The sequence below is a fragment of the Apium graveolens genome, chromosome 9, assembly GCF_009905375.1.
Source record: "Apium graveolens cultivar Ventura chromosome 9, ASM990537v1, whole genome shotgun sequence".
NCBI classification, from domain to species: Eukaryota; Viridiplantae; Streptophyta; class Magnoliopsida; order Apiales; family Apiaceae; genus Apium; species Apium graveolens.
The window spans coordinates 45,393,461-45,401,537 of NC_133655.1; the positions used below are offsets into that span (position 1 = coordinate 45,393,461).

Sequence of the window (8,077 nt, forward strand, 5' to 3'; positions counted from 1 at the left end):
TATATTTTATTCTGGACATAATATAATTAACATACCTATACTTTACCACGTATAAACATCCACATATCAACACCAAGTATCAGATAATTTACAAAAAATCACATAATAATCACATATTAATTATTTATCAATAAAAATAATTACACGTTATGTCCCAGATATTATATATATCTGAAAAGGTGACATCTTTGAAGGCTGGTTAGAATGCTACAAATTCCATGTTGGATGTTATTTTCTCTCTTCTACAGAGTCTAGATGCCAAAAAGGGAGAGATGATATCAATCTGAATCAGTTTTGAGGAGAAATACAGATTTTGATGATGATGGTGATGAATAGGATAAGGAGACCTCTGATGCTGTGAAAGTTGATGATGTGAAAGTTCAAAATGGAACTGTAATTCAAAGTCAAAAGAAGACACAATCAACTCAAGTCTCTAAGGTTAGATCACATGAATCAAATATGTAAGCTTCTCTTTTTACTCTTCAATTTCTGATGACAAAGTTATAAGATCGGATTCTTTTCTTGACACTGAATGAGTAATAGGGAATCCTGATTCTGTGAAGATCGAAGAAGAAGAAATTCTATTTTGAATGGATTTATAGATTCTCTCTGCTTATGTTGAAGGTGTTAATGCTGAAAACTTCAAGGAAGAAGAAATGGTTTTTGACAGAGAAGAAAGGGAACAAGAAGGAAGAATCATAATAGTTGTTGACAAAGAGGATCAAGTATATAAGAATATGCTAAAAAGATCTGAGAGGAATAGATAGAGGAGTACAAATATGAAGATGTTGCAGAAAAGAGCAGAAAGGAGGTCAAGTATTTCCAAAGATCAAGAACAAATACAAATGGAGGAAAATTGATGATTTTAATTGTAATGATAAAATGAGTTTTACTCCTAGAGGAATAATAAATGGATCGTGGTTCTAATATCATGGGAGATAAGAAGTCTTGGTTACTACAAGATAAAAATGTCAAGTTGATTAAACCATTCACAAGAGCTGGAATAGGACATCATGAAGCTAAACTTGTCAAGTTAAAGTTGTTGAATTTCACACTTGCTGATAGTCCTGATTAGGAAATAACTTCTGATCATCTGGACAGACTTGAAGATGTGATGATTATTCTTGATAAACATGATGGTTCTTAATCTAAACAGATGATCTTACTCTTATTGTAAAATGATCAAGTTCAAGTTCTTTCACTTGATAAACTGATGATCATGTCTACAAAAGAATTGAAGTACATTCACTATTTGCTAAGAGTTGAAGATGAAACTTCTAGGTTATTGTCAAGCATGATTCTTGCCAATATCACAAGAAGGATACTGGATAATGATCTATATTATTTTGGATCATATGTTCCTAAATACATAAATTTCAGAGAGCAAGAAGTCAAGTTGAAGAAAGGTGAAGCTGTCATTGAAAATGTTCTTACTCAGAGGCATATAACTATGGAGCCAGATGGAAGAAAAACTTGCTATGTTTCATTGGAAGACATGATGACAAAAAGAGCTCAAATCAGAAATCTAAGAGCTGCTATCTATCAATTATCTGACAAAACGGAGTATGAGAAAAATTTGAAGATCCAGTTAGACGATATTATGTAGAAAAAGATTGATGATAGAGTTAAAGCTTTTGTTCAGAGATATTGCAGAGTTTTTCAAGAAATATGAAGATCAAATTCTGAAACAAAGTAAGCTTAACACTACTTATTTTCTCTATCTGGTTTTTGGCACTAGACAATTCTTTTAGAATTTATGCTTATTCTATAAAGCATAAATTGAGGGAGATTGTTGAGAATTGGCTAAGTCGAAGATTAGGATCTGTCTAACAATCAGGATATGATCAACTGTTGTGATATGATTATCTGTTGAAAGCTTCGTTATCATCCGTTGACAATCTTTAGTCATCCATTGATATATTTAAATGATTATTCGTGGAAGCTAAAACATTTATCTGTTGATCAAGCTATCCGTTGAGAATGACTTAGATGATAAGTCAAGACTACGAGATAAATCAGAAGGTGTTGATTTATAGGATCATAGTTGATTTAGATATGTAAAGTGTTAGAATTATATTATAACATATCTTGTAATTGATAGAGGACTGATTTGTAGTTGTGTAGTATATAAACAAAAAATAGGTTATCACAATAAGTGGTGAAAAGAACTCGAGTATTCGTATAATCTTGAAGCTCTGAAAAATATTGTTTTGAGAGATTTTTTTAACAGTTTATTTAAAATCAATATAAACTTTTATTTGATTCATCTGTTCTTACTTTACTTTCATAACACATCAATTTTTTTAGCAATTGTATCCAACCCTCCTTAAACAATTACTTTACTGGGCAACACTTGTTCCCCATCTGCAAACTCCATGTCTTTTCTGGCTTGATCCGCGTATTTCCTTTGACGATTATGTGCTGCAATTAACCTTCTCTAGATGACTTCGACAACTTCCTTTGTTTGTTGTACCAATTCCGGTCCAAGTATTTTACGTTCTTCGACTTCATTCCAATATACCGGTGAACGATATTTGAATCCATAAAGAGCTTTATAGGGAGGCATATCAATAATGGCATGATAATTATTATTGTAATAAAATTCTACTAAAGGAAGATGCTCATCCCAGTTTCCTTTGAAGTCGATTGCACAAATGCGTAACATATCCTCAATAGTCTGAATCATTCTTTCACTTTGGCTCTCTGTCCGCGGATGATAAGTTGTACCCATGTTCAACTTGGTTCCCAATCATTCCTGAAAACTTCTGCAGAATCTTAAATTGAATCGTGGATCTCGGTCTGATATAATGGACACAAGGACTTCGTGACGAACTACTATTTCTTTCAAATACATGTGAACTAACTTGTCCAATGAGAATCTTTCATTAATGGGAAGAAAATGAGCCGACTTGGTTAGTCTATCTACTATAACCTAAATAGCTTCATGGTTAGCTTTTGTTCTTGGTTTCCGACTACAAAGTCCATCACAATGTGCTCCCACTTCAATTCTGGAATCTCTAACGGTTGCAATAATCCACTTGGCCTTTGATGCTCTACTTTAACTCTATAGCATGTGTAACACCTATTAACCCATTATACAATCTCCTCTTCATATATGGCCACCAATAATTCTCTTTTAAATCTCTGTACATCTTGGTATTTCCCGAATGAATTGAATATTTGGAATTGTGGGCTTCCTGTAGAATTTCATTCTTTAACTCTGCCATCGGTGGAATCCAAATCCTGGAAGAAAATCTGAGAATACCTTGATCATCTTTCTGTGTGCATAATTCTTCTCCTACCAAATTATTGTATCCTAATCCATTACCTCCTCTTTACATCTCTTTATTTTCTCTAATAACTCCAACTGAAAGGTCATAGTATATCTTTGCTTCTGATGTTTTACAAACTCTAACTTCCAACTCCAACTTCTGGAATTCTTTATATAGCTCCTCTGGTGCAGTCAACAAGTTTAATCTTTCCTTCATGCTCAAACCGTCTGCCACTACATTTGTTTTTCATGGATGATAATTAATTATGCGATCATAATCCTTAATCAACTCCAACCATCTTCATTTTCTCATATTAAGCTCCTTCTGTGTATGTATATATTTCAAACTCTTATGGTTTATATAAATCTCACACTTTTCTCTATATAGATAATTTCTCCAAATATTTAAGGAAAATACTATTGCTACCAACTCCAAATCGTGGGTAGAATACTTCTGCTCATGAGGTTTCAGTTGTCTGAATGCATAGGCAATAAATTTATCATACTGCATCAGTACACGACCTAATCCCTTATGAGAAGCATCACTAAAAATTACAAACTCTCCTTGATCACCGGGAAGTGATAAAACAAGTGTTGTGATCAATCTCTTCTTTAGTTCTTGAAAACTTTCTTCATATTTTTCATTCCATATAAACTTCTCGTTCTTTCTGGTAAGTTTTGTTAGAGGTGTTGCAATCTTTAAAAAATCTTGAACAAATCTTATATGATATCATGCCAATCCTGAGAAACTTATCACTTCTGTTAGTGTCTTTGGTCTCTCCCATTCATCTCTACTGGCGCCATCTTGTACGTGGCTTTGGATACAGGTTCCGTTCCAGGTTCCAGGTTCCAAGTCCTGGTAACTCATCTAGAAACACATCTGGAAACTCATTGACTGTTGGAATATCTTGAAGTTTTGCTGGCTCTTAACTTCTATCTATCACATAAGCGATATAATGTTCGTAGCCTTGTCGTATTAATCTTTTAGCTTGAATCATCGTTAAAAACATCTTTACTTGCCTTTGAACTTTAAACATTATCACTTTCTCATTCAGTGTCCTCAAAGTCACCTTCTTGTTATGACAATCTATCTGAGCATCATGCTTAGATAGCCAATCCAATCCTAGAATAATTTCAAATTCTCCTACCTTAAAAGGTATCAAATCAGCGCAAAACGTATGTCAAAAAATCTCAATCTCACAATTGGTACAGACCTAGTTAACAAGAAACACGCTCTTGATTTTCCATCTCTACATTCATGATCTCATTTAAAAATTCAACCGGATAATTAAACTTATCAACCAAATCTTGAGAAATAAACGATCGAGTTGCTCCTGAATCTACTAATATTTAGCACATAAAGAGTTCACAGTAGGCATACCTGCCACCACATCAGCATCCTGAATGGCATCCTTCATCGACATGTCATAAACTCTAGCTCTAGGAGTCTCATTTACTATCGAAGTAGATCCCATAATTTTAAGCACATTGTTAACTGGGGCTGGTATTTTGCAATCCTTTCCATATTCCCTGGTTTCCCACATTTAAAACATGTAAAACCAATTGTTGGGGTCCTGCCTGCTTGATTCCTGGTAGGTTAATCTCTATTTGCTTGTTCTCTGGCTAGTTGATTATGGCATTCTCTTGAATAGTGCCCTTTCTAATTACATTGATAACATACTACATTTAATCTATTACAAACTCCTCCATGTCTCTTTCCATATACCTGGAAATCTGGTAAAAAAGGCCTTTGCTGACTCGGTTGATTTCAAATGGTTAGACAGTTACTTTGTCGATCGGTGCCTACATTTTTCTTTTGGAAATTAGAATTCTTCTTTAGATGGGACTTCCCTTTCTTCTGATTATTGAAGTTTTGAAACTATCCTGTTTGTAACTGTCCTACACTTCCCTCTCGCTTTCTTTTCTTACTTTCCTTCTCCTTTTGTGACATTTCACTTTCTATTTCTGCAATCATGGCTTTCAGAACCACTATTGTAACATCCCACATCGATAAATAAAAGAGTATTCGGGTCCTTTATAGATACAAGTCAACAAATAATGTGTACCAAATTGCTAGCTTTTTCAGACTGACCTGTGGTGGGTTGTTGGGTCTAGTACGCATTCGGTTGTGGGCTTGGATGTTATAAATGGTATCAGAGCTCTTCCCGGTGTCAAGTGGCATTTATGTCCACTTAGAACGTCCTATAAAGGCTTGAATTGGTGTTTTGTACTCAAGTTATTTATGTATTTGATGTGTTTCGTAGTGTTTTTGCATTTCAGGTATAGTTGTAAGAATCAGGAGATTTAACATTATTTTGGTGCTAAATTGGTGTTAGGAAGTATCTAGGAAGTTTGCTCATGAATCGCCATCTCAAACCAGTCAAGAAAGAAGAGATAATTAGTTTTTCCAAAATGTCAGCGTTCCCACGCTGTGAAGCATGTGGCCGCGCCGGGTGGGCAGGAAGATAGCGCGCCCGCGCTGTAGCAGTGCGTGCCCGCGCTGTAGCAGCGCGCGCCCGCGCTGTAGCAGCGCGCGCCCATGCCAGTGCGAGACTTCAGAATCTTGTTTCAAGTAGAGAACTGATTTTCTGGACTTCTAATCTGCATGGGCTGCTATGGAAGATAACTTAAAGACGTTTTTCATAAGGGGAGATTAAGGAGAGACATCAAGAAGACCTAGGAGCACAAATTTAACCAAGGCGAAGAGGATCTAGTTTATTCTTATGATTCTTTGTTTTAAGTTGTAATCTTGGATGCTAGTCTTCTTGTTTTGTTGAACCTTTTACTCTTGTTTACGTACTTTGTTTAATATTCAGTTTTATAAAGACTTAGTTTATTATACCATGCTTTCATCGAAACCCACGGTGATGATGAGTTCGGTTATGGGCTAATCATTATCATGGGGTTCTAACGGATTTATTTAAGGTTTTCTTTAGTTAATTTGTTTTGATACCTTAGTGTGTGTTGAGTGTATGATATCCTAGTATTGGTTGTGCTTATTCGTCTTATGAGAGTCACGAACTTATAAGATAACGTGTTAATTTCTATTGAAGCGAACGTGAATATAGGGGTTTAGAACTTGCCATGCTAGCATGGGTTCATGTATTTTATATGCATGATTCATAGGTAATTTTAACCATCTTACTTTCCCTATGTATTCATGATAGATAACTTGTGCATTAAACCACTATGTTGTCAAATTCTATAGACATATAGGGTCTCAATATAATTGGTGTCTATTCAGCTTCTATCTCTTTTGTGGATGTCTAGTAGTAGGGTATTCGTACAAAAAAAGTTGGAGTTTACTAGTTTCGTGTTATCTGATTAGTGTCATCACTATAGCATGCTAAGGTTAAGAACAAAGAGGTTATTGAATGAAGTCTTTAATGAAGTTAGAATCCCATGTTTGTGTTATATAAGTAATTCAACCTTAATTCTCTTGGTTAATATTAGTTAGTAAAATATCGTATTTATAAACAATCTCTACTTGTTATCATATTAGCATTGGATAATAACCATACCATTGTTGCATAAGTGCATAAATTGAAGTTAATCTTAAAAGAGTCTCTGTGGGAATGAACTAGAAATAATTTTATATTATTTGCAAATGCGTATACTTGTGTGTATTATTAGCGCGTGATTTCTCCCTAATAAGTTTTTGGAGCCGCTGCCGGGGACTCGTGGTTTAATTTTAGTTTATGTGCTTGACATTAGAGGTCTTTAAAGTTCACTGACTCGGATATTTTACTTGTTTGTTTATTGCTTTTTCAGGTACTCTAGGGAGCGTGTATGCTAATGCGTTCTCAATCTCGTAAGAGAACACTGGATAAAGTAGAGGAAGAAGTTCTTGTAGAAGAGGAGAAAGTTGAAGAAGAAGTTCTTATTGCAATGAGTGAACCAGAAGCGAATACAAAGGCTTTAATGGACTACTCTCAGCCAAAGATCAATGATATTCAGTCTAGCATTGTCAGACCAGCCATCGCGGCTAACACTTTTGAGATCAAAGCTAGCACGATTTAGATGGTGCAGAACTCGGTTCAGTTTGGGAGTTCTCCGGCGGAAGATCCCAACATATATATTAGAGATTTTATCGAGATTTGCGATACTTTAAAATTCAACAATGTGTCTTAAGATGCTATTAAGCTAAGGCTTTTCCTATTCAATCTGAGGGATAAAGCTAAGTTTTGGTTGCATTCTCTACCACCAGGATCTATCACTAAGTGGGAAGACCTTGCTCAAAAGTTTCTTACTAAGTTCTTTCCTATGGCGAAGATTGCTGTAATCAGGAATGCTCTTACTCAATTTGTGCAGCAATCAGGAGAGTCTTTGTATGAAGCTTGGGATCGTTATAAGGAGATGCTTAGAAAGTGTCCTCATCATGGGATGCCTGATTGGATGATTATCAATTGCTTTTATAATGGCTTGTGAGCACAGTCTAGACCCATGCTTGATGCAGCATCAGGTGGAGCCTTATGGGCTAAGAGCAATGATAAAGCTTATGAGCTGATTGAACTGATGGCTGCTAATGAATACCAGAACCCTTCTCAGAGACTAAATGAAGGAAATATAGAAGGAATTATGGAGGAAGATGCAGCTACTGCTATAGCTGCTCAGCTTAAGGCTTTGATGATGAAGGTGGATTCATTGGCGAATTATGGAGTGAATCAAATCACTAGTGTTTGTGAGCTTTGTGCTGGTGCGCATGAGACGGAGCAGTGTGCTATTTCTAGTGAATCCGCTCACTTCATGAGCAACTTTCAGAGGTCGCAACACCCATTTCCAGCCACCTATCATCCCAACAACCGC

The 8,077-nt window shown here is 35.6% G+C and overlaps 1 non-coding gene across 1 annotated transcript; it reads right to left on the reverse strand.

Moving 5' to 3' along the window:
• Positions 1–7,549: 7,549 nt before the first annotated feature.
• Positions 7,550–7,656, reverse strand: LOC141688379 (small nucleolar RNA R71). Its single transcript, XR_012561824.1, has one exon. It is a non-coding gene; the product is annotated as a small nucleolar RNA R71 (small nucleolar RNA).
• Positions 7,657–8,077: the final 421 nt, after the last annotated feature.